Source organism: Danio aesculapii, chromosome 11 (assembly GCF_903798145.1).
Source record: "Danio aesculapii chromosome 11, fDanAes4.1, whole genome shotgun sequence".
In the NCBI taxonomy this organism is placed as follows: domain Eukaryota; kingdom Metazoa; phylum Chordata; class Actinopteri; order Cypriniformes; family Danionidae; genus Danio; species Danio aesculapii.
Genome location: NC_079445.1, coordinates 12,234,508 through 12,257,308, shown reverse-complemented (window position 1 = coordinate 12,257,308; position 22,801 = coordinate 12,234,508). Strand labels below are relative to the sequence as shown.

The 22,801-nt window shown below is 35.4% G+C and overlaps 1 protein-coding gene across 1 annotated transcript in view; it reads left to right on the top strand.

The window, feature by feature from the left end:
- Positions 1-1,031: 1,031 nt before the first annotated feature.
- The window catches only part of ttll7 (tubulin tyrosine ligase-like family, member 7), a 220,960-nt gene continuing 199,190 nt past the window's right edge, over positions 1,032-22,801 (top strand). Inside the window, 1 exon segment of the mRNA XM_056468436.1 lies at positions 1,032-1,187. The gene's annotated coding sequence lies outside the window, so the exon portion shown is untranslated.

Here is a 22,801-nt window from a genome sequence, read left to right as displayed (position 1 = left end):
ATTTATTTTCAATTGCAGTTACACAAAAATAATCAATAAATATAACTTATAAAATGTTTTTATTTATGGATTGAAACTTTTGGATTGAAATGTATGGATTATTGGAAATGGCCAAAATAACTTAAATCCTTATGTCATTAGGAAAGTACCACATTCTCAAAACAAAATGTATGCTGAGCTGACTGTACCAAACTATAACCTTTTTGCATTTATCTAAATTCCGTATAGCGTAGTCCTAAAGCTCTTAAGACATCTCAACTGCTGAAAAACAAAATACTTAATGTACATGATTAATTTTTGTTGTTAATTCTCCATGTAACGTCACATTTTATGTACAACTCTGTAATCCCGTTTCAGAAATCAATGTTTTGTTAAAGCGTATATTTTAATATATGGCGCCATCAAGCGGAGAACTGACGGAATGGACTATATCGATGTTTATTTTAAATTTATATTTACAAAATATATTTTTTTTAAGTTAGGTAAACTACGGTAAATTAAATATACAATATACATATATAAGTTAAAGTTTTGCTCTATTTCATGTATTGAACTATTTCATGTATATAACTTTTTGTTTAAATGGGTGCTGAAAATTCTTGACATGTTTATTAGGTAATAGCTTTAGTGTTAGTTAATAACATAACATTAAAAAGGAAATATGGCTATTTATTTACTTTAAAAAACATATAACATGTATAAATATATCATATACATGCTTATTAGTCATCTGAAAAAGAACCCGGATGGAAACATTGTTGCTAAGAGTCAGTGCGCTCCGGAAGAGTCCATGCATTTCACTGTGGGGGATTATGGTCGCTCAAGAGTTAACATATAGGCATGCTAGAACATGCCTTTAAATAATTTAAAAATAAACTGTAATTTAATTTCATAGAAAATTAAAAACTGCCAAATGTGGTCAAATTGCATTGTGTTTTTATTGTGTAAACAGTTTGCAATTCAGGTACCCCCTTTTGTGGAATAGGTCGACCCATCTTCTTCATACACTTGCGGTAACATACAGAGCAAATTAGAAGGCTTTCATTCAAAAGCCAAACCATTAAATGAAATGTCAAAATAAAAAACATTTATACAACTGTCAAAAATAAGTATATACAAAAAGAAAAAGAAAAAAGAACGAGGACGGCGACAGCATCCCAGTCAGAAAGACAGGAGCCTCTGTTTAGGTAATTAACTCAAAACCCTCCTCATTTTCATCATCATTGTTCTAGTCACAGCAGTCACATTTTATTCAAGCTAACAATATTATCGACGCAATTATAGGATGACAAGCACACTGGCTGTAAGACAAAAGGTTTAGCTTATGTGTCAGGATGCGGCGCGTCTCTCATCCGCATCAGCTGTTTATAAGTAGCGAGAATTTATCATTTTAATAATTTAACATTAACTAAAGCATAATTTGTCGTTGTGCTGTTTAATTTAAGTGCTTCAGAAATCCTGCCATTGCAGCACAGGTGTTCATTATTACCATCTGGGCCTCGTGCATGAGTGGATTTTTCTGGGAAATCAGAGGCAATTTAATCACATGACGACAGTGCAAAGTGTCCTGCATTAAAGTGCGAGTTTAAATGCAGGAAGATGTGAATAAACGGAGAAAAGCTGGTACTGAATGTATATCTGATTGAGATTCATCATTATAAGCGGCCTATACAGTACATACAGGCCGGCGCTTCCGTCAAATAAACATACACTTGAGCCAAATCAGCAATAACAGTATCCGTCGATCCAGCAGTCTGTATATTTCTCCACCACGTGCAAAAGTATGTAGCTTTCTTAACATTAGACCTGTTTGTTTGAGAGTTTACAGTGAGCTCTGTGCTGTAACAGACCAGTGATTCAAGTGGGTTACATCACTTCTGAACAGTTTTCCATTCAGTGGTTGAGAAGGGTCTTGATGATGGTTTGATGCTGTTTGTTCATTGTTTCATAAAACATTTTTATGGATTGTCAAGTGTAGGCGCATTGGAGATTTCTGGTAGTTATCTATCTGTGTGGTTATAACCATATGTTGCCATAGAGACGTATAGACCATGTTTTAAGAGTTGTTTCTAATTTTAGAAAATTTCACAAAACCTAACGCCTTATTTTTTTGTGAGACTTTGCAGATGTGTTTTTCAGGAGTTTAAGTCTTTTCCTAAAGGGATAGTTCACCCAAAATGAAATTGTACCCAGTATTTTATCTCCCTCAAGTGGTTTCAAATCTTAATGTTTCATCCATAGTATAGAAGTCAATACCCAGCAGGCACAGGACGTCAACATGACATCAGATTGATGTTGTACCCCAACGTAGGGGGATTTTGCATTTTAGTTTGGAAATGAAAATCGGGTTGATGACCCCAACGTCAGTCCGAATATCAACGTCTAGTGATGATACTGCTTGACGATGTGTGGACGTTACCACTATGACTATTTTGGTTGCCATACCAAATAAATGTCAATATTTGACGTCAATAATACTTTGGTTTAAGATGTTGGGTCAACGTTGGATTTTGGTCACTTTCAAACACAACCTAAAATCAACCAAATATCAACATCTAAAGTGGTTGCGGTTTTAAAACCTTAAATTTTACAAACCACGGTATACCATGAAAACGGTTATCGTCCCATAGTCTGGACGTTACCACTATGACTATTTTGGTTGCCATACCAAATAAATGTCAGTATTTGACGTCAATAATACTTTGGTTAAGAGGGACGTAAAGCTGAAGCCTTCTGAAGAGACAGATTTAAACATCATTGATAATGTTAGGTTTTGTATTCGAGTCAGAAAATGTATAGAATAGCATGTTCTCTTAACAATAAAGTTGCTTAATCAGTTTCTTTTGCAAAGATATACATTTTACTGCATTACTGCGTATTTTATTGCAAATTAGATTTTTGAAATCTACTTTAGTGAATTCAGACAACTGTTTGTCTGAAATTAAAAAGTAGTCATAATATAGATTTAAAAATTGATAATGAAGTAATGGAAAGAGTATATGCAATTAAGTTTCTTGGTGTTGTATTGGATCATAAAATTAGTTAATATACCGCAAATAAATAATGTGATATGAAAATTTGTAAAAACTGTAGCAATAGTGTATAAAGAGATTTATCCTGGACTATAAATCAATGTATGTTTTATATTACACACTTATTTTGCCAAATATGAGGTATTGTGTTGAAATTTGGGGGATTACAAATCTAACTTACCATCCTTATGTACAATACAGAAAAAAGTAATTAGACTGATAGAAAATGTGGGGTATTTGGAGCATACAAATCCTTTATTTTATATATTGAAGATACATAAGTTCAAGGATTTGGTTAAATTAAAAAAAGCACAATTTATGTTTAAAGCTAGGAATAAAATACTTCTGAAATGCATACAAAAGTTTTGTGAAGAAAGACCAGGGGGATATAAGAGAGAAGAACAAAATTATAGAAGGTTGAAAACAAGGACAACTTAAAAAAGTTTGTGTACGTCTGTATGTGGTGTGACATTATAAAACAGTCTAGAACAGATTCTTAAACAATGTCAGGTAGGGGTGGGCGATATGACCTAAAATTAATATCACGGTATTTTTTATCTTTTGAACGGTGACGGTATAATATCACGGTATTACTTTCAATAGCAAAATAATATACATCTCAAGGAAGAACGGACAAAAGAAAGTCTCACTTCTATCGCTCTTTAAAAGTTTTAGTTTGGGTCATTTTAAATGCTCAGTCTCGTTATGAGCTGATCTTCATTTCTCTGTGTTGGTGGAATAAAGCAGGCGAGTCAGCCGCACCAATGTATGAGCAGACAGAGCAGGATTCTCATGATGACCACCAGCGCAATTCCGCTCTTTGTTATGAGCTGTAGTTTCAGTGTAAACTTCGTAAAGGTGAGTTTCTTTGGCGATGATGTGTACAGTGTTAGATTTTATATTTAGCGGACATTTGCGCTGAACACGCGGTGAATGCAACGCATCGAGATTCGGGCACCTTCTCCGAAAACACTCGATTGATCTCAGCTGGCGGATCAACATTTACCTCATGTCATGATCGCTGTCATCTGCGCCATTATTATTATTATAACTTTCGGTGAGGTTTGCAAACCTGTGCACTTTTCACTCTTCAGCCGTTTGCATTTCCTGCTGTAACAAAAGCTCCCTGTTATCTGACAGCGGGAAGCGTTGAGTGACTGACAGCTAATAACCAATACTTCAGCAGGGTAGAGCGATTCAGCAAGTTTTTAGAGAAAATCAAATCAGATTGCACTACAACCATTATATTCAGACTAGGGGTGTGACGGTAACCGCATCACCGCCATAATGAGATGTCAACTGCAGTGATGTGGTTATTACCGTCATCACCGCCCATTTTAGTTTAGTATTTATTTTTGCTTGTGAATCTTTCAGGATTGTATAGAAAAACAGAATAAACTAAATAAAAGGAATAAAAGGCCTGCCCTGAGTATTTTCCACTTAAATTACAAATTTAGATTACAAAACGAAAACACTGAATCATTTTTATTACCAGCATAGGTTGTTTTTATTTTGAGCTTATTTAAATAAAGCAGACCTACTAACTCAAATCAATCGCTCCACAGAAAATAAGCATTTTTAACGCACCGCTGTAATTCTATATCCCAATCCCTTTATCAACATTTTTAATACAAGTCATTATTTTAAAGATTATGACTTGAGAATATGATTTTACATCAGCGCTGCACTTTTCTCCTTCGCCCTCGCGCTGAGTTCAGGTGACGGAGTGTTGTGTAGCGGATGGAGACGCACAAAAATATACAATTCAGATATTTTCGTCGGAAGAAAAATATTCTTTGAACGAATTTAGTTTTGTACAATTTGTATCTTAGTTTTTGTCGGTCAGTTATTTACAAAATAAGCAAGAATAACTAATAAACTTTGAGTAATAAACTGAAGTAAAGCGCTGTGCCTCATGGTCCGCTATATGCCGCGGCCAAAACACAAACCGGTTAAATACAATCGTAATATAAATAAAATAAAAGTGAAATATTCAGTTTGGAATATGGAATCTTTGTTAACTGTATGATCAAAATTAAAAGAGCAGCCTATTCGAAATATTCGAAACTGAATATTTCACTTTTATTTTATTTATATTACGATTGTATTTAGTTTGTGTTTTGGCCGCGGCATATAGCGGACCCTGAGGCACATCGCTTCACTTCATTTTATTAGTTATTCTTGTTTATTTTGTAAATAACTGACCGACAAAAACTAAGATACAAATTGTACAAAACAAAATTCGTTCAAAGAATATTTTTCTGCCGACGAAAATATCTGAATTGTATATTTTTGTGCGTCTCCATCCGCTACACAACTGCAGTGTTTGTTTCGCTCCGCGGGAAAAAAGGATTTAATTAATGCTCCACTGTAATTGCTACACAAACCCCTGTGATATATTAGCTACATTTTTTTATAAATGTCTTTACACAAAATTATTATATGCTAAAGTCTATAGCCTTCTTTAAATAAGACAAAATATCTGCGATTGTTGACTCATCACCGGTCGCAGCATGCGCGTCTGTTAATAGCTTCTGTAAAAAAAAATATCTACATTTGACCAGCTTTTTAGCAAAGCCTATATTAATATACTGATATTCCTGTGCCAGTTTGACACTGTAAATTAAACTGAGGAGAGTTTAACTACTTCACAACACTCCATCACCTGCTCAGCGCGAGGGAGAAGGAGAAAAGTGCAGCGCTGAGGTAAAATCATATTCTTAAGTCACAATCTTTAAAATAATGACTTGTGTTAAAAATGTTGATAAAGGGACTGGGATATAGAAATTACAGTGGTGCGTTAAAAATGCTTATTTTTATATATCTGCGCGGTTAACCGACATACCGCATGATTTCTTCCATTACCGTCACAGCCCTAATTCAGACACACAAATGCTCCCAAATATATTATGAGGGCGCCTAGATTAAATTTTGGGGCTGTCATGCGACCAAAATGGTTGCAATTTCGAGCCCTGTAGTATAAGGACATGTATTCAGACCACAACTGAACGTTTGAAGAAAATTGGATGCCTTATTATTTAGAATTAGCTATTATTGATGTAAATGCAGCCATTCAAGGAGCATAATTGATTTATTACGGTATTGACGCTATTAGAAAATCCATGTCGTGGCGCAATGTCATACCGGTGATGACTATGACACTGGTGTACCGCCCACCCCTAATGTCAGGATATTAATAAATTTAAAGTTGTATAAATTAGGGTTGTGAGGATGAGGAAATTTTCCCACCAGTTAATCGACATGTGACAACATCGATAATACCGGTATCACTGTTGGGGGTTTCCTCTTTCCCTCTTTTTTCCTGCTTTTAAAAAGCTTATAAATGAGTGCGTATAATACTTTCACTTTCAGTTTTATACTATACACATACACTAACTGGCAAGATGACAAGTGCTGATCAAACTCCACGGGACCAGTTTTATTTGTTGTCTGTTTGCGTGTTGTTCCTTTTAAAAATACCTTTTATTTGTAAAATCTCTCAAGTTAATATTGTCTATCGGGTAACATAATCTCCCTCAGAGATATTGGAGTTCAATAACGTGGTGTGCAGTATGACTATTGACCAACACCTCCCTGTAAGTTTACACACTGCATAGACTATAGGCCCTCTGGTGTGTTATGAATTGCATGTTTTAAATGACAAACCATCATAATACAGTAACTTTAAATGTCTTCAACTGTAGATGTAATGTTAAGGTTGTTTTTTTCGGCCAAAACGACAGTAAAGACTTGGATTATTGCAAAACAAAACAGAGATTTCATTGCAGCAACTACATTGCAGGGGACGTTATTTATATTCTCTTGGATTTTGGTTTATATCTGATTTTTATACACTTTAACATATTTAAACACATAGCTAGGCCTGGATAATATCTATATTAGTGCTGTCAAATGAATTATTGTGTTAAAAAAAGTTTTAAAAATTGAAAAACAGAAACATTTTGATGTTCTGACGTCAAGTAAAAACAACTTAGTATACTTGACCAGGAGCCAAAGAACACGTGAATTGTAGAGTCACTCCTAAGTTTAACAGTATTAGTGTGAAAATTTATCAATTGCATGTGTTTTTAAGGCCTGTGACTGAGCATTTCAAGAGAGTTTAAAACATTTGAGTACAAAAAATGATGATAAAATTATTATTTTTTTCATTTTAGATCATTTTGCTTGTTCTAAAGAAAACCTCTTAATTTTGACTTATTTCTTCTGAAATATTTTTACTTGATCCTTGAATTTTAGATATTTTGACTAGAAAATGAGACAAAGGAAAGCATTTTTTTTTTTGCGTTGTAATTATTCAATTTCTGTACTCGAATACTGTTAAAATCCCCAGAAAACTGTCAAATAGAGCAGTTAAAACCCCCTTGTGAAACTGTATTCATATCACATTGTTTATTGCAGAAAAAAATATTGCAAAATTAGAATTTTCCAATATCGTGCAGCCCTATTATGAGTGGTATTTTCATGTGCAGAATTTTCTACACAGAGCCATATTTCTTCGAGAAGCTACCCAAACAGCTGTCATTATCACAAAATGATTATCTCGTTGTCATTATTGTTTCGATTTTCAACACTACTTTAGCTTGTCAGTATACTATGTCTTTGTATAGTTAATGGTGCTCCATTTGAATACACGTGCTGGAGCTTTAATAGAACTAGCTTTACTCTCAAAATTCTCATGAAATTTGCGTTAAATTAATCAAACAGTGTTGGGTAAAGTTACTATTGAAAGTAACGCATGAAACTATTGAGTTACTCTCCAAAAAAGTAACTAGTTGCATAGTGGTGTAACAGATCACAAATCTCATGGTTCAGACCTCGTTATGGTTTTTTAGTCACGTATCAGACCATTTTTTTGGGCAAATGTAATTTGCTTTCCATTTATTACAAAAACAGCACTGCGAGAAACTTTTGGTTTTAATAAACAGAACTTAGAACCTGTAATTTTATTAAAAATAAAATAAAGAAATAATCAGCTGAATACAAAGTAAATTGTATAATATTCAGTACTGTGAAAAATTCACTGTTACTACTACTGTCGCTACTACTACTGTCGCTATAAATCTAACAAAATTTGTATAATTCATATTTATTTTTAGGCTCATTTTTAATAAAGGATTCAGTTAATTACTCATACTTCATGTTTCATTGCTAAATGTGTCATTTTTGAAAAATTATTCAGTGGCCTAGTTTTTGATGGCCACTTATTGGTTAAATAATGTAATTGCTGCATACAACTTTTATTTTTAAGCACATGACGGTGACCATAAACATCAGTGGTCTTATCTAAACTGTAAACTGTTATCCCAGTACTTCTGTGTTATTTGACTGTTTGTAACTTCATAACTTACTCAAAAGACTAAAGACCGAATTTCTTGATTTTTAAACCGATTTGAATGCAGTGATTGGAAGGATTAATAAACTTATATCACCATCATTTATAATTTATGTTGCATGGTTGTTGAGATCCCAATCTTTTAATGATTAATCGTGCAGCTTACACAGAATGCATTAATGCAGGCTAAACAAGTAGTGACAGAAAACACCTTTAACCTAAGAAACCCACCACATCTTGAATAACCTACCACAACTTCTTTCATCATCATTATATCTTACAGGAAAGCCTAAATGCTTTCATACATGTTATTTGAATGATGCGAGAGGCGGTCTCTCTGCGATCATCACATTTAGGATTAATCTACAAAAAAAGTAATAATCCACAAGTCACATGGGTTTCGAAACGTGGGTTGTGATCCGTACAAATCACGGATCAACACCTCTAGTTACATTGTTTAGTAACTTTTTATGGTGACTAATGCGTTATGCTACTTTTGTGTTACTTCCAGAACTTGCTTTTTTCTTTTTTTTGTTAGAGCAACTCCGCAGTTACCAACACACTGTATAACCTACATCTTTATTCACATTTAAAAACAAAAAAAATAATAATGTAGGATAATGTTATCTTCTGAGAACATTCTGTCATCGAGTGGATGATTCATTGTGATTGTTACTTTTAATTCTTCAAGATACTAATATTCAGCTTAAAGTTCGATTTAAAGGCTTAACTAGGTTTATTAGGTTAACTAGGCAAGTTGGGGTAATTAGGAACTCATTATATAAATGTGGTTTGTTCTTTAGACAATAAAAAAAAATGCTTAGGGGTCTAATAATACTGACCTTAAAATACTTATAAAGAAATTAAAAACTGCCGTTATTTGAGCCGAAATGAAACAAATAAGACTTTTTACAGAAGAAACAATATTATCAGACATACTGTGAAAAATTCCTTGCTCTGTTAAGCATAATTTAGGAAAAAAAAATTAAAAAGAAAAAAAAATTCACAGGATATAATAATGTTGACTTCAACTGTACATAGATTAAATCAAATCAAAAATAAATAAATGCCTTTTCTATTTAAAAATACATTAATAGTGTAAAATGACAAGTGGCAATTTAAATGTCAGCAAATTTTTATGAAAAAACAAGCAAACAAATAAACAAACAAGCAGAACTAGGTCGAAAGTAGCATGGTGTAAAATACATAGCAGTCCAATATGAGAAATGACACTTTATATATCCATTAGCTGCCTAAGCTTTTGTTTCATAGTAGCAATTGACATCTCCACTATAGAACTCTAGCTCATTACTAACTCTTTCATTTCTAATCAAGCTGAACAATTTTTGTGCTGGATTGGCATAACATGAGTAGGGTACCTACTGTCCAATCATTTTTAAAAACTCAATTTCTTCGTCAACTTTTCTTTTTTGGAAAGAGAATTCCTCACCCATTCAAAAGCTCACTGCAGTGAAAAATGTCGGCTGTTTACAGCAAACATCACATGCAGACTGATTGTCTTTAGGGCTCTTGAAATATGGGTCTGGTTAGAATTCTCTCTAAGCCCGGGGCCAAACTGGACTATGAGAAGCCCTGGCTTAGACTGTGTTCCAGTATTGCCATACTCCTTACTAAAGCATCCATTCCTCAGAGGCTAGCACTGAGCCAGAAAGATGAGCACATTACTTGTCAAAGATCAAAATTTTAGTTTTGGGTTCAGGCATTAAAATATGTATGTACCAGTAGGAGTGGACAGTTTGACCAAAATTATATTTTATGGCATTATATGAGTAATTTTATTTCACGGAAGTGATTCATGTTGTAGTTACTGTATTTAAAGAAATACTTATTCCATAAAATAGACAATAAGGGCTATAATAAATAAACTTAAGAAACTAAAAGACTAATTTCCTCTTTGACTTGAACTTGGTTAAATATAGTAGGCACGCACAATATTTGATTCCTGCCAGTATTTACAAACTCCTTTTGGCTGATATTTTTTTCAGTTTGTTTTTGAGAAGTGTTAATTTATAGAGTTTGAAAATTTCATTCCCCATAAATCATTGCTTGTAAACTTTTGATTTTATGACCACAATTTATGCTTTGTTCCTAGATAGAGCTAACATTTTTGTTAGTTTAACAGTAACAAAACAGCCCCTGAATAAACTTCTAATAGGACAGGCACTAGGACTAGGGTTGGGAATCAAAAATTTATTTTTGAATTGGATACTTAAATTAAGAATCAGTAACTTGTTATAAAAATAAAACAAATTAATTCCTTTAATAGGTCTATCACGATATCTATTTTTTTGTTGTACTATATACTGCACCAGAATATAATGCTATAAATAAAATTATTGTCATTTTAAGACCATTTTATGCCACTCATTATATAATGCCAGAATAACAGTATAATATCATCACAATGCAATGAATGTCTAATGTGATACATTGCGATGGACGATGGCATCGTCGTCATAGGCGGAGGTGAATAGAGTGGAGGAACTATGACGTCACCTTGTAGGCTAATCAGCTGCTAGCTTAAAACTGGTTCCCTCGATAAAATCCCCATAGGATTTTCCCATAGGCTTTTCGAAGATTGCAAATAATAAGCTCTGTGTTCAAACACAGTTCATTACACTTACACGTTTTGTCCAGCCGGATAATCCTCACACGAAAATACAACTTTTAGCACTTTTGGATCTTAAATGCAAACGCAAGAACTGAAAATCTAACATTAGGCTACAAACGAACTATACAGTTCTTCGGGGCGCTGGCCTGTGACGTCTGCACCACCCTGCTATGGACAACTTGTCTATCTTATTTTTTTAGAAATAATGTCTATGACAGAGTTAATCTCTCTGTTTATTATATTATAATCCACGCTATATATTATAAACAAATAAATACGCAAATACACATAGACCTACGTGCCTTTTGGAACGTTTATACATGGGAAATACATTTGTTTTGCTTTACGGTTGTTGTAAACGTTTTAAAACTGTATGTATAATTGTGCCTACATAGTATTATCATAAGACACATTTAAATAAGTGTATCGCTCGCGTGCACACAGCCTGCTTACCTTAACAGACGACAGAAATGAGGAGCGTGAGGAGCAAGTCTATCAAATGCCTGCAAGTTCCATCATGGACACAAGTACAGCGAAAGTCGCTCATACAGTCACATATGCTATACATTTTAAGGAGGAGTGTAAATACTGCAGTTATGACAGAGTTAAATGTGTTCAGATGAAGCAAAAAAACGACGAAAAATTACTTGATCACGTTTGCATTACTGAGAGCAGGAAAGAGACAGGCTGCACTGGTAAGCTGTATTCCCATCTTTAATTAAAATAAATGATCAACAAATTAATCTGTCTTGACAGTCTTTACAAGTGAAGGCATTATCTACACACAATATGAATTCCCAATTAGAAAAATACTACAAACTATAATATACTATTTATGAAAATACCTAAATAACAGAGAAATCCAAAAGCCTGAAACCATAGACTGTAAAATATATAGACGTAGTATCCGTGACGTCACCCATAGGTTTCTGAACACTGCAAAAGAAGCTACAAGTAGGCGCGGCCAACGGTTGCCATTTTGTTCGCGCGTCATCGCACCCACGACGGGATACTAAACAAGGGCAAAGAGGCGGAGAGTGAGCGGAGCTACAGACATCTGCTGGCACTTTATTAGACCTGGCAGACAGACTTTACCTTGGGAGAAACGCTTGATACTTTATTACCTGCGACTCGTTTCTGTTCTGAGCACATGTGCTTGGTTGTTCACTATATCAATAAAGTGTTTAGACTTTTAAAAACACTGTAGTAATACATTGAGCCACTAAGCATTGTTCTTATGACGTTTTTTTACAGGAGGAAAACGCTAATTACTTCCAAACACTTCAAATATAGTGTGTGTTAGTAAATGCAAGACTATTGATGAACTCCAGCATAACACTGTATGACAACGTTTCAGATGACTGTTCTGGAGCCTACAGCTAATCAATCTGTCACATTCTGGAGTGCTTTACGGGTCTAAAGAAAAGTATTAATGATAAATGATCTTAAATAAAACAAATACATTTATAGAGATGGTATACAAGTATATAACTTTACTCACATGGGAAACGAGGCCACATAAATGGTTTGTGAGCACAATTAAGTCCACACAGCATCCCATATAATCTGATAATTGTAAGAAATAAGTCCAAAAGGCAGCTGACTGTGTAAAGCCACATAAAACAAAACAAAAATACGATGAATATGCCGAGATCAGTGGCTAATCTGCCGGATTCAGCTGAGGTGAAGTGACTGCGACCAGCGAGACCTAGCTGTCACTCAAGTGGCCACGCCCTTAATTATGCAAACTTAATATAAACTAATATAAAGGAAATGTATGAGTTATAAAAAAATTCACCCCCTCACAGTTGTCATGGAGTGTAATAATAACTATATGAACCAAAATTGTTCTTTGTACCAGGCTGTTAACACCTTTTTACACCTTCTAACAGTGGGCTCAATTGAAATTTGCTCTATTATGGAGCCAGGACCAGCGGAAGTTTGATGAATTGCAGTTTCAGTTACTTCCGTATTGGCTTCCTGAGGGAGAGCGGGAGGTTGCCGCTTGCCTAAAACACATGCGAGCTGCGCTCCAGACGAGTTCAGCTCGATGACGTATAATGTCTCCGACACCGCCTGTTGTCCCATTTAGCAACTTGATAGCAACAGTCTTTTTAAAGAAGCGTAACTGATTTAAAAACTCAAGAGTGTGATGTAACTGATGTGTTTTATGTCGTAGAATAAAACCTGAAAGTATATTGAAGTTGTGTTTGCCACACACCTTATTTAAGCAATTTAACTAAAATCCCATTGAAAAAACCCATTGACTTTGGGACGAGGGAACCGGAACTGCTAAAATGCTAACTCGCTTCCAGGTTTTTGCATACAAATTGACGTCATAGTTCCTCCACTCTATTAATTATTTATGATTATTTATTATTTAAGTTTCATCTACCTGACTCGCATGGTCTATGTTTTACCCATAACCAAATCATAAATAAAAAAAGATGCACACAAATTACCACCTGTCAATCAATTTTTCCTCAGGACTCTGGCATAAATAGGCAGAGTGATCTGTGTCGTTATAATGGCGTCCATAAACTTGGTCAGTAAAAAAGGTGCACAACCAACAGCAACCAACAGCATCTGAGATTTTCACTAAAATTCACTTAGTAAAGTGTGAAAGTAAAAGATTGAAGCAGTGTACTGACGCTGTGACACGTTACCTGATAGATTCAAAATACAGAAAAGTTGTTAGATAAAGACAAGATAAATTAAATATCATGTTTAACTACTATAGTGAGATGTGATCCAGCGGTACATCCTTGATAAACTGTCTGACATGCACTGCTCTCTGGAGCTCAGACGAGCGCATGACAGTGTGTGTATGGTCACATTTCAGCGGGCGAAGGGCTGTTCAGAAATGCTAGGTAAAACACGGTGTGGCTGTGGATCATTTTCGTTCTAAAATGCCAGTTTAAATCTAAGACGTATCAGTTTAAATTGGGCCTAAGTGTATATTTTTCGCGAGCGGGTTTGTGACGGGGGCGGGGTGGAGGATCGGCTATCGCACCAACCTTAATCAGTATAGATAACTACATATATGTTAGCATGTTTATAGTATGGATTGGCATGTTTCTTGCTAGGCGGTTGATAGGGGTTTTGAATGGTTGCTAAGGCATTGCAAGGTGGTTGCTAAGGTGTTGCTAGGTGGTTGCTATGGTATTCTCAGTCATTGCTATGGTGTTGGTAGGTGGTTGCTAGGGTGTTCTGAGTGGTTTCTAGGTGATTGCTAAGGCATTGCTAGGCGGTTGCTAAGGTATTCTGAGTGGTTGCTAGACGTTGTTAACATAAATTAGCAAGGTTCAAGTATGATTTAGCATTATGCTAGCATGTTTCTAGCATAAATTAACATGTTAGCATGAATTTAATATGAATCAGCATATTTGCTAGTATGTTTCCAGTATTGATTGGTATGTTTCCTGTATGGATTGGTATGTTGTTAGCATGTTTCTAGAATGAATTAGCCTGTTTGTAGTAGGGGTGGGCGATATGGAAAAAATATCATATCACTATTTTTTTCTGGGGAAATCACGATTCACGATTTTTATCCCGATTCTTTTTCCAAGTTGGTTTTTTAAGACTATTTTGCAAATTACAAAGGTACAATACAACCAAACTAATGTCCCCATATAAAAATATACTTTTACCGTGTATGTTTAAGAATATTTTAATCAGGGCTCTGAACCGGTTCAAGGAACGTAAACGAAAAACGTAAACGAATGACATTTTGCAGGAATGTTAACAAAAAAACAGAAAACAAGATCAACTATAATTGTGATGAATAAATGCGGTGATGCATAGATTGTGAAATGCCCGCGAAGCAGAGATAAGATCATAAGCGAGTGTCGTTTCTGATGCGACAAGCTTGTCTTAAAGGTTATCGAGAACCTGGCTCTTTCATGTACAAAGGTATGTTTAGATTTAAATTATTGCTATTAAAGGGCACCTATGGTAAAAAATCTACTTTTCAAGCTGTTTGGACAGCCATATGTGCATGTATGGTGTATAGACTTTCATATTGGGGTGATATAAGCACACCCAGTGCTTTTTTTTTTCAATTTAACAACATAAAAAAACGGTGGACCAATTGGAGCAGTTTTCAAACCGACCGCAACTTTACGTAGGAGAGCGGTCCCCCCAACCACCAATATTGATTGACAGGCGCGTCATCATATCCTCAGTTTGTTGATTCACGTCCGCCATTTTCAGCGTGAGTCGAATCGATATCACTAAAGGAACACGCTAGGTCTGTTTTTAGATGCAAGGCTCATTGGGCTCAACACAAGAGCAATATTCTCCACATTATCGCTCTAATCGGAATTATTGGTTGTATCTTTAGGTAGGTTTGCAAACATGTGTACTTCTCATTGAGTCTACCTTATACTTCAGCCGTTTGCATTTTTCGCGATCCCAGAAGCTCCCTGTGATCTTAACTAGCATGCGTTTTAGAATTCCAAACATAGGTTTCTATCAGGGTAGAATTCAAAGATGCGTGGCGCGACAATTCGGGACTATTCATGTTTCTGGTGCGCCACAGAGTGTCTGGTGTGCCGTGTCGCAGCTTCGAGCCTCAGTCAAACGGTGCCTCAGTCAAAGTTAATTCAGTGTGCGTGGTTATTAGTTTCTGTGTACAAGCTCGGGACTTGAAACTAGCACACAGTTGGCTGTAAAACTGTACAAAGACACATATGATTTTGTACTGTCTGCTTGGTCTGTGTCAGAGTCGTACATGTACGACTGAATGCTGTACCTCTCACTCCAGCTCCCTTCGCAGTCTGCCTGTCAGACTCTGTTGCAAACGCAGAGCGGGTGAGCTCATGGCCCCGCCCCCTTGTTACGATGGCGGGAAGCCGAAACTAATTTACATGTGAAGCAACACACCCATAAATCAGCGAACTGTGGACACGCCCCCAACATGACACTTTTTAACACATTATAATAAAAAATCTGAATTGTGTTTTAAACTGAACCTAAACTGGCACACTCAGAAGAACCATAATATTAATATTAAATCATAAAAAAAGAGGTAAACTATGTGCCCTTTAAAACTTATATTTATACAAAATGAATTATTTATTGTCGATTGTTTTTGGAAGGGTCTTCATAAAGAAAATCCTTTTGCTAGTTTCTCTTATGACAAATCATCTCATAAATCTATCTGTAACATTGAAGGATAACTTGCTACCCATAATTAAACGTCATGTAGCCTACTTGTTGATTACTTGACCCGCGGATTAACGGCAGCACCAGCGGACATAGACAAAATCTGCACACATTTTTATGTGTCCCCAATATGCAAAGCCAAGAGAGTGCACAACTCCATTAAGTAACGTAAACTGCACACAATTGATTATGTAATGTGTGAAGTCGGGGACACATCTCACAAAAGACTCAAAGCATAACTTATCAAATGTCCATGCTTAATCGGTCATCGATAAGGTATCGGTTTTAAAGGTTTACTGACAATAAATCTATCATTGAGTAATCATTAGCATCCCTAGTTTAATCAAGTGTAAAAGTAGTGTCAATGTTATTAAAAGGCACACACATTCTATCCATTAATCTATCCAATACAGGGCCCTAGACTAACTTTTTGCCTTGGTGTGCCTTTTTTTCTTAGGTGCACTACGCATTGCAATGTATGTATACAATTGTATATTTATATTAAAGATAAATAAGGCAAGAATATAAGAACGATACTTTTTATATTTTTACACCAACAAAAATATATTGTGGTAGTGCACTTGTTTAATAAAAATCTTTGTAATTGTAAGTGCCATCAAAAAAAACTAAACCACATAATCTTTTGTATTTACAGGTAAAATTAAGTTTTATACTCGACCTATGCCTAAATCCAAAAAGCACTAAATAATTTATATATTTATAAATTACACAAATTAAACTAAATGATTCTATATTATGCTAAATAACTAAAATAGGCTATATATAATCTTATTCTCTGATTAAAGCAAAAGTGATTTAGCAATGCCGCACCACTGACAAAGCAACCACAGAGATCTCAAAAACTGCAGTGAGCACTTTTTTTTCCGAAGTTATGCCTTTCTTTTTAACACTTAATTACTGTTCGTTTAATGTTAAATAAATCAATAATGAACAGGTCTATAAGTGTATCCTGTGTGTGTGTATGTGTCTGTCTGTCTGTCTGGCTGTCTGTCTGTCTGTCCACCAACTGTGTCTTTCATTACTGAAGCAGCTCTCTTCCAAAACCGAAAGTTACTTCATCTGTCTGGCAATATTTCGACTTTCAATCGAATGAAAAAACAATTTAGATGAGCCTATAGTCAAAATATGCAGAAATTGTGTAAAGAAACTGTGAAGTGCAGCCACACATTAAATCTGAGGTCTCATCTCGTCTCATCTCATCTCGCTGTCATCCAGACGTTGATACGTAGATGCCACATAAATGTCAAGTCACGAAACTGAGGCCGGTACCAGCTGAAACCCCTGCAAAATGTCAAAATACAGCACTGAAATTAACAGGTAATGTCTTTTAGTCAAAAAGTAGGATATCTGTAAAAATGCAATCAGAGCCAATGTTATGTAGAAGTAGGTGTTGCCTATACGGCTATTAAATTTTCTAATATAATTAAAACCAAAATACAATTAATTGCATTTTTCATTTGATAAAAATATATGGAAACAAAATAAAATCAAACGGTGGCAAGTTTGTAATTTTTTTTAATATTATTAAAAAAACATGCTTAGACTAAGCTGAACGGCTATGTGCTGCCAATAGGCAATTAATGAATATTACTTTACTGTGTACTGGGTTATAATGTATATTTTAAAATAAAAAACTAAATATAGCATGTGTCACTGTTAGGGCTGTGCAATTAATCGAAAATCCGATTTCGATTTTAGCTTCTAACGATTATGAAAAAGCATTAATCGAAATAAACGATTATTGCATCATATACCGCCCCCTTTCCAGTTGTACACATTTGTTGCTCTGCAAAGCTCAGCTTCACATGAAAATGACTAAAAGCATGTACTGTTATGTAATGTTTGCAGCACGGGATGCTCATCGTTCATTGATTAAGGTTTTAAAAGCAAGAGCGAGACCACATGCTTCTGTGTGTGTGCCGCACACAAAGCATGCGGTCAGCATTCAGTCTCATTCGTACACTGAGATGAGCAGAGCACACATATCTAGTCATCTTAACGTGATCGCTTTAATGGTCAAATAGGTGTCAAAACGCGGTGTTTAAAGATTATTCACATTAACCCTTATTTGTGTAATAAACAAAAGAGTTGAGAATCAAAAGACACGTGAAAGTAAGACAATTAAAGTGACACTGCGCAATTTTCCCGCTGCCGCCTGTTTTTACTATTAATCAAATAACAAAAGGAGAAAATCCCTTATTGCTCTTGACTGAAGGACTTTTGTAGCTAAAGTGTTTTTCTTACAGTGAAGATGCTTAAAGCAGAGTTTGTTTCATATTTTTATTCTATTGTATTTATTTCTCTTTCCTTTGCAGGGAGGAAAATAACTGTATATATGCAGTTGAAGTCAGAATTATTAGCCCTTCTGAATTATTAGCGATCCTTTCCCCCCACAAGTTCTGTTTAATGGAAAGAAGCTTTTTTTTTCAACCCATTTCTGAACATAATAGTTTAACTCATTTCTAATAACTGATTTCTTTTATCTTTGCTATGATGATAGCACATGATATTTTACTTGATATTTTTCAAAATACAAGCAGTCAGATTAAAGTGTGATTCAAAGACTTAATTAGGGTAATTAGGCAAGTCATTGAATAACAGTAGTTTATGTTGCAGACAATCAAAAATATTTATTGCTTAAGAAGGCTAATAATATTGACCTTTAAAATAGGTTTAAAACATGCAATTCATAACACATCAGAACTGTAGACCTGCAGTGTGTAAAATGTATACAGGGGGTGTTGGTCAATAGCCTACAGCACATAACGCTATTGAACTAATATCTCAGAGGGAGATTATGTTAGCCTACTTTGAGACATTTAAAAAATAAAAGTCATTTTTAAAAAGGAACAACACGCAAATCGGCAACAAATAAAACTGATTGCATGTTTCAGCACTTGCAGATGGATAGGGCTGTGTGTGTAGCGCCCTCAAGCAGCGTGTGTTAATCAACAGGTGCTGGTGAGTGAGAACGCGCGTAAGAGCGCAAAGCCGGTATATATATAACCAAAAGCAAGTTCATATAATAAATATTTTATTAACAATACTTATCAAAAATTTGTTTAATTTTACCCCTCGAATAGATTTTTTTTTTGTTGCACCATTAAGAAATCAGGGCACTCTTGAGTCCTGCAACACTTTGTAATAAAATAACGTTATTAACCGGTATTTTTTTCTAGAAAACCGTTTTCGGAATGCTTTGCTTATTAAGGAATGCAAGAACAGAAACGAAAAAAATATCAATTCTGCTCGGAGTGAACCGAATGGATTTTTTTTTCTGTTTTTAAGCCCTGCTATATATGGTGATACAATGATTTTTCTGAAAAAGTGGATCGTGCTGTAATTTTTATCATCCACGATCAAATATCATATTATCGCACAGCCCTAGTTTCTAGTATGGATTAGTTTATTGTTAGTATGAATTGATATGTCTTTAGTATGTCCAATGTAAAGTCAATGGCAGTTTTTATAATGGAGGTTTATTGGACAGTTGCTAGGGTGCCTTAAGTGGTTGCTAGGGTGTTGCTAGTAAGTTGAAAGGTCATCAGTGATTGTCAGATTGGCAGAGTTAAATGAGCCCAATATCAAGTCTGCATGACAGTCTGGTGCAAAAATCAAAGGTCATAAATTTTGGTCCAATGTTAAGCCAATGGGACTTTTCCGAATTTTCCACGACAGTTTTCGGAAAACCGTGAGTCAGATCAGTTGGAAAAGATATAGCAACCCGAGTCAGACCAGTTTGGAGGTTTGGTGTTAGTTTGGTGGTTGTAGTATGAACTGCCTAGGAGGAGATGCATATAGAAATTAGTCTCAGAAGAAGAAGTTTATCTAGTAGAACTGTAAGTTGGCTTTCTCAAGCCACCATAACAAAAAAGTGCAAGGTAAAAAGTAACAGAGACTGCGATATCTGCTACCAAGCGATATCTGCTTCGTGAGCGAAGATGTGGCGTGAAGAGTGTGTGAAGTTTAAAGAGTACTTATTTTACCCCCTTTTCAAGATTTAAGATAAGCCTTTCGTGTCTCCAAAATGTATCTGTTAAATTTCAGCTCAAAATAACCATCAGATTATTTATTATACCTTTCTGACCATGGGGATTTTCTGTTCTAAACACGTTGTAGCTGTTTGTGTTGCCTGTGCCTTTAATGCTTGTTCTCCCCGCCCACCATTCCCTAACGTCAAGAGTGTGCCTCAATATCCGACTGAGTCAGATATACAGCACAGTGACAGACATGAAGGAAACAGATCTTACATAATGTTTGTGAGAAATACAACAGGAAGTACTGTCCCAATGATTATTTGATGTATTTGTTGTGAAGTTAATGCAAGCCTTTCTGCAACAATGAGTCCCACAATGTCGTTACAAAGTTCACACTCACAGCAGACACACACACACAGTGCGCATGTTTAATTTTACACTGATTTTGCATGGCAAATGTGACAGGATACACGTTAATATCCATTGCTGTATGGATATCCATTTGTTAATGTACAGAATAAACCTGATTTAACGTCCACAAACCGGGATTGAAGCGTTTTCTTTTATAATTGTACAGGCACTATGCGGCTGTGGTGATGAATTACAGCGATTTTACTGTATTTATTACAAACATGCACTGTTTTAAAAATGTATTGACTTGATGAAAAACTCATTCTTGATTACATTTGATTATTGATGATCACAGAGAGCTCAACAGATCATTTAATCCCAGTTGCTTAGCGCACTTCCTGTCTTGTTGATATGATTATACATGTTATGTTATGAATATTATGTGGCTGTCAATCAATTTGATGGGCTGCGAAAACCACACTCCTACATCATGTTGCTTTTAGGCTCAAATTGGGAGGGATTTGGATCTATTTTTACATCAGGAATTTAAAAAAAAGAGACTTACTGTGTTTCTATGACTCCAATATGACTCTGGACACACTATACCTACACACAGTTCTGTCCAAACAGCTTACAAAAGATTGATTTTCATCATTGTTGCCCTTTTAAATAATCGTGATTACAATTATGACCAATATAATCGTGGTTATGATTTTTCCTATAATCGAGCAGCCCTATTACAGGTATGTATTTACCTGCAAGCACATATTACTCGGTTCTCAAAAATTTACACCAGAGAACATTTTCTCAATGAGTCTGTGTTACAAAATTCAAACAATTTCCCTGTCAACATTTAACATTTGAGACATTAGGGAAATAAATGACCAAAATAGTACCTGCCATGTATAACTGCATTCACCATTGGCACTTCTGTAGTAGGGCTGGGCGATGTTGACCAATTTGGCAACATACAATGTCTAATGTGAAACATCGCGATGGATGATGGCATTGTCGTCATAGGTGGCGGTGGGGGTGGTTGTTGTTAAATATTAGTTAATTCATATAAAATTAATTAATTGTAGCCTACGGTTTTCACTATCTGACCAACATGGTCTTTGCTTTACCCATAACCAAACCATAAATAAATTAACTTGCACACAAATTATCACCTATCAATCACTTTTTTCTGTGGGACTCATGAATAGGCATGCATAGGCAGAGTGATCTGTGTCATCATTCGTTTTTTCCCACAGCTGGTGGAGGAGAGGAGAGTTTGTTTGGAGTTCACAGTAATTTGTATTGTGATTGATGATAACTTCCTTATTTTATTATTATTATGAGGAAACGATAACAAGTAAAGATGCAAGACCATTTTGGTTGCGTATGCGCCGGAAATTTTATCTTTGCGACCTAAAAATATTGTGACGGTCGTAAGGTTCTGTTAACTAGTGTCCACTAGATGGAGGTGTTCCATGATCTGGTATTCTTCTGGAGTGTCGAACAGGTGCGGTGTTTTGCCGTGATTACGTTTGGACCAGGTGCGGAGTGTTACCTCTGATGTGCGTTTGGATAAAGACCAAGAGAACAGGACTGCGGGTGTTCATCCTTCCCTCTTCAGCCTTTGGAGTTTTTTTTGTGTTTTTTTCTTTATATTTATGTATCATTTCACTTAATTTTTGATCAAATATAATTAAGTTGATTTGAATTTCTGGTTTAGATATTTATTTGGTTTTGTTGCTACTTCCTTGAGCCAGGAGGTTGTAACAAATGGGGGCTCGGCCGAGATGACACTAAGAGAGGCTTGGTGTTGTTTTTCGTGCATTGAGAAGTGTTTTTTGAACTGAAGAGGAAAGGATGTTCCTGCAAGAGACTAGAGGTGAGTGAATGATTTCATTATAATGCCAATGAAGTGTTATTTAAGGCGGATTTGACCGTCAAAGCCACGCGAACTCCCGTGTTAGGTTGTAGAGCGCCTAACGCTGTTTGTTGTTTTAGTTTGTTATTTTGGTTTGTTGTTTTTGGTGCGTCAGACGCGGGTAGGCGAATTAGCCGCTGAGCTGCATGTGGGCGTACTGAAGACTAGGGTAGAGTTATTTATTAGTTAAATAAGGGAAGGCTTTATTTTTTGGCATTGTAATGAAATTTGTGCCACTCTAGTCTTACTTTTTGGTCTTATGCCGGTCCATGTGCGATTGGGGTAAGTTTTCTTTGTTATTTGGATTTGTTAGAATTGTTTTGTTAAAATGGATCAGTTAGAGCAATTTATTGT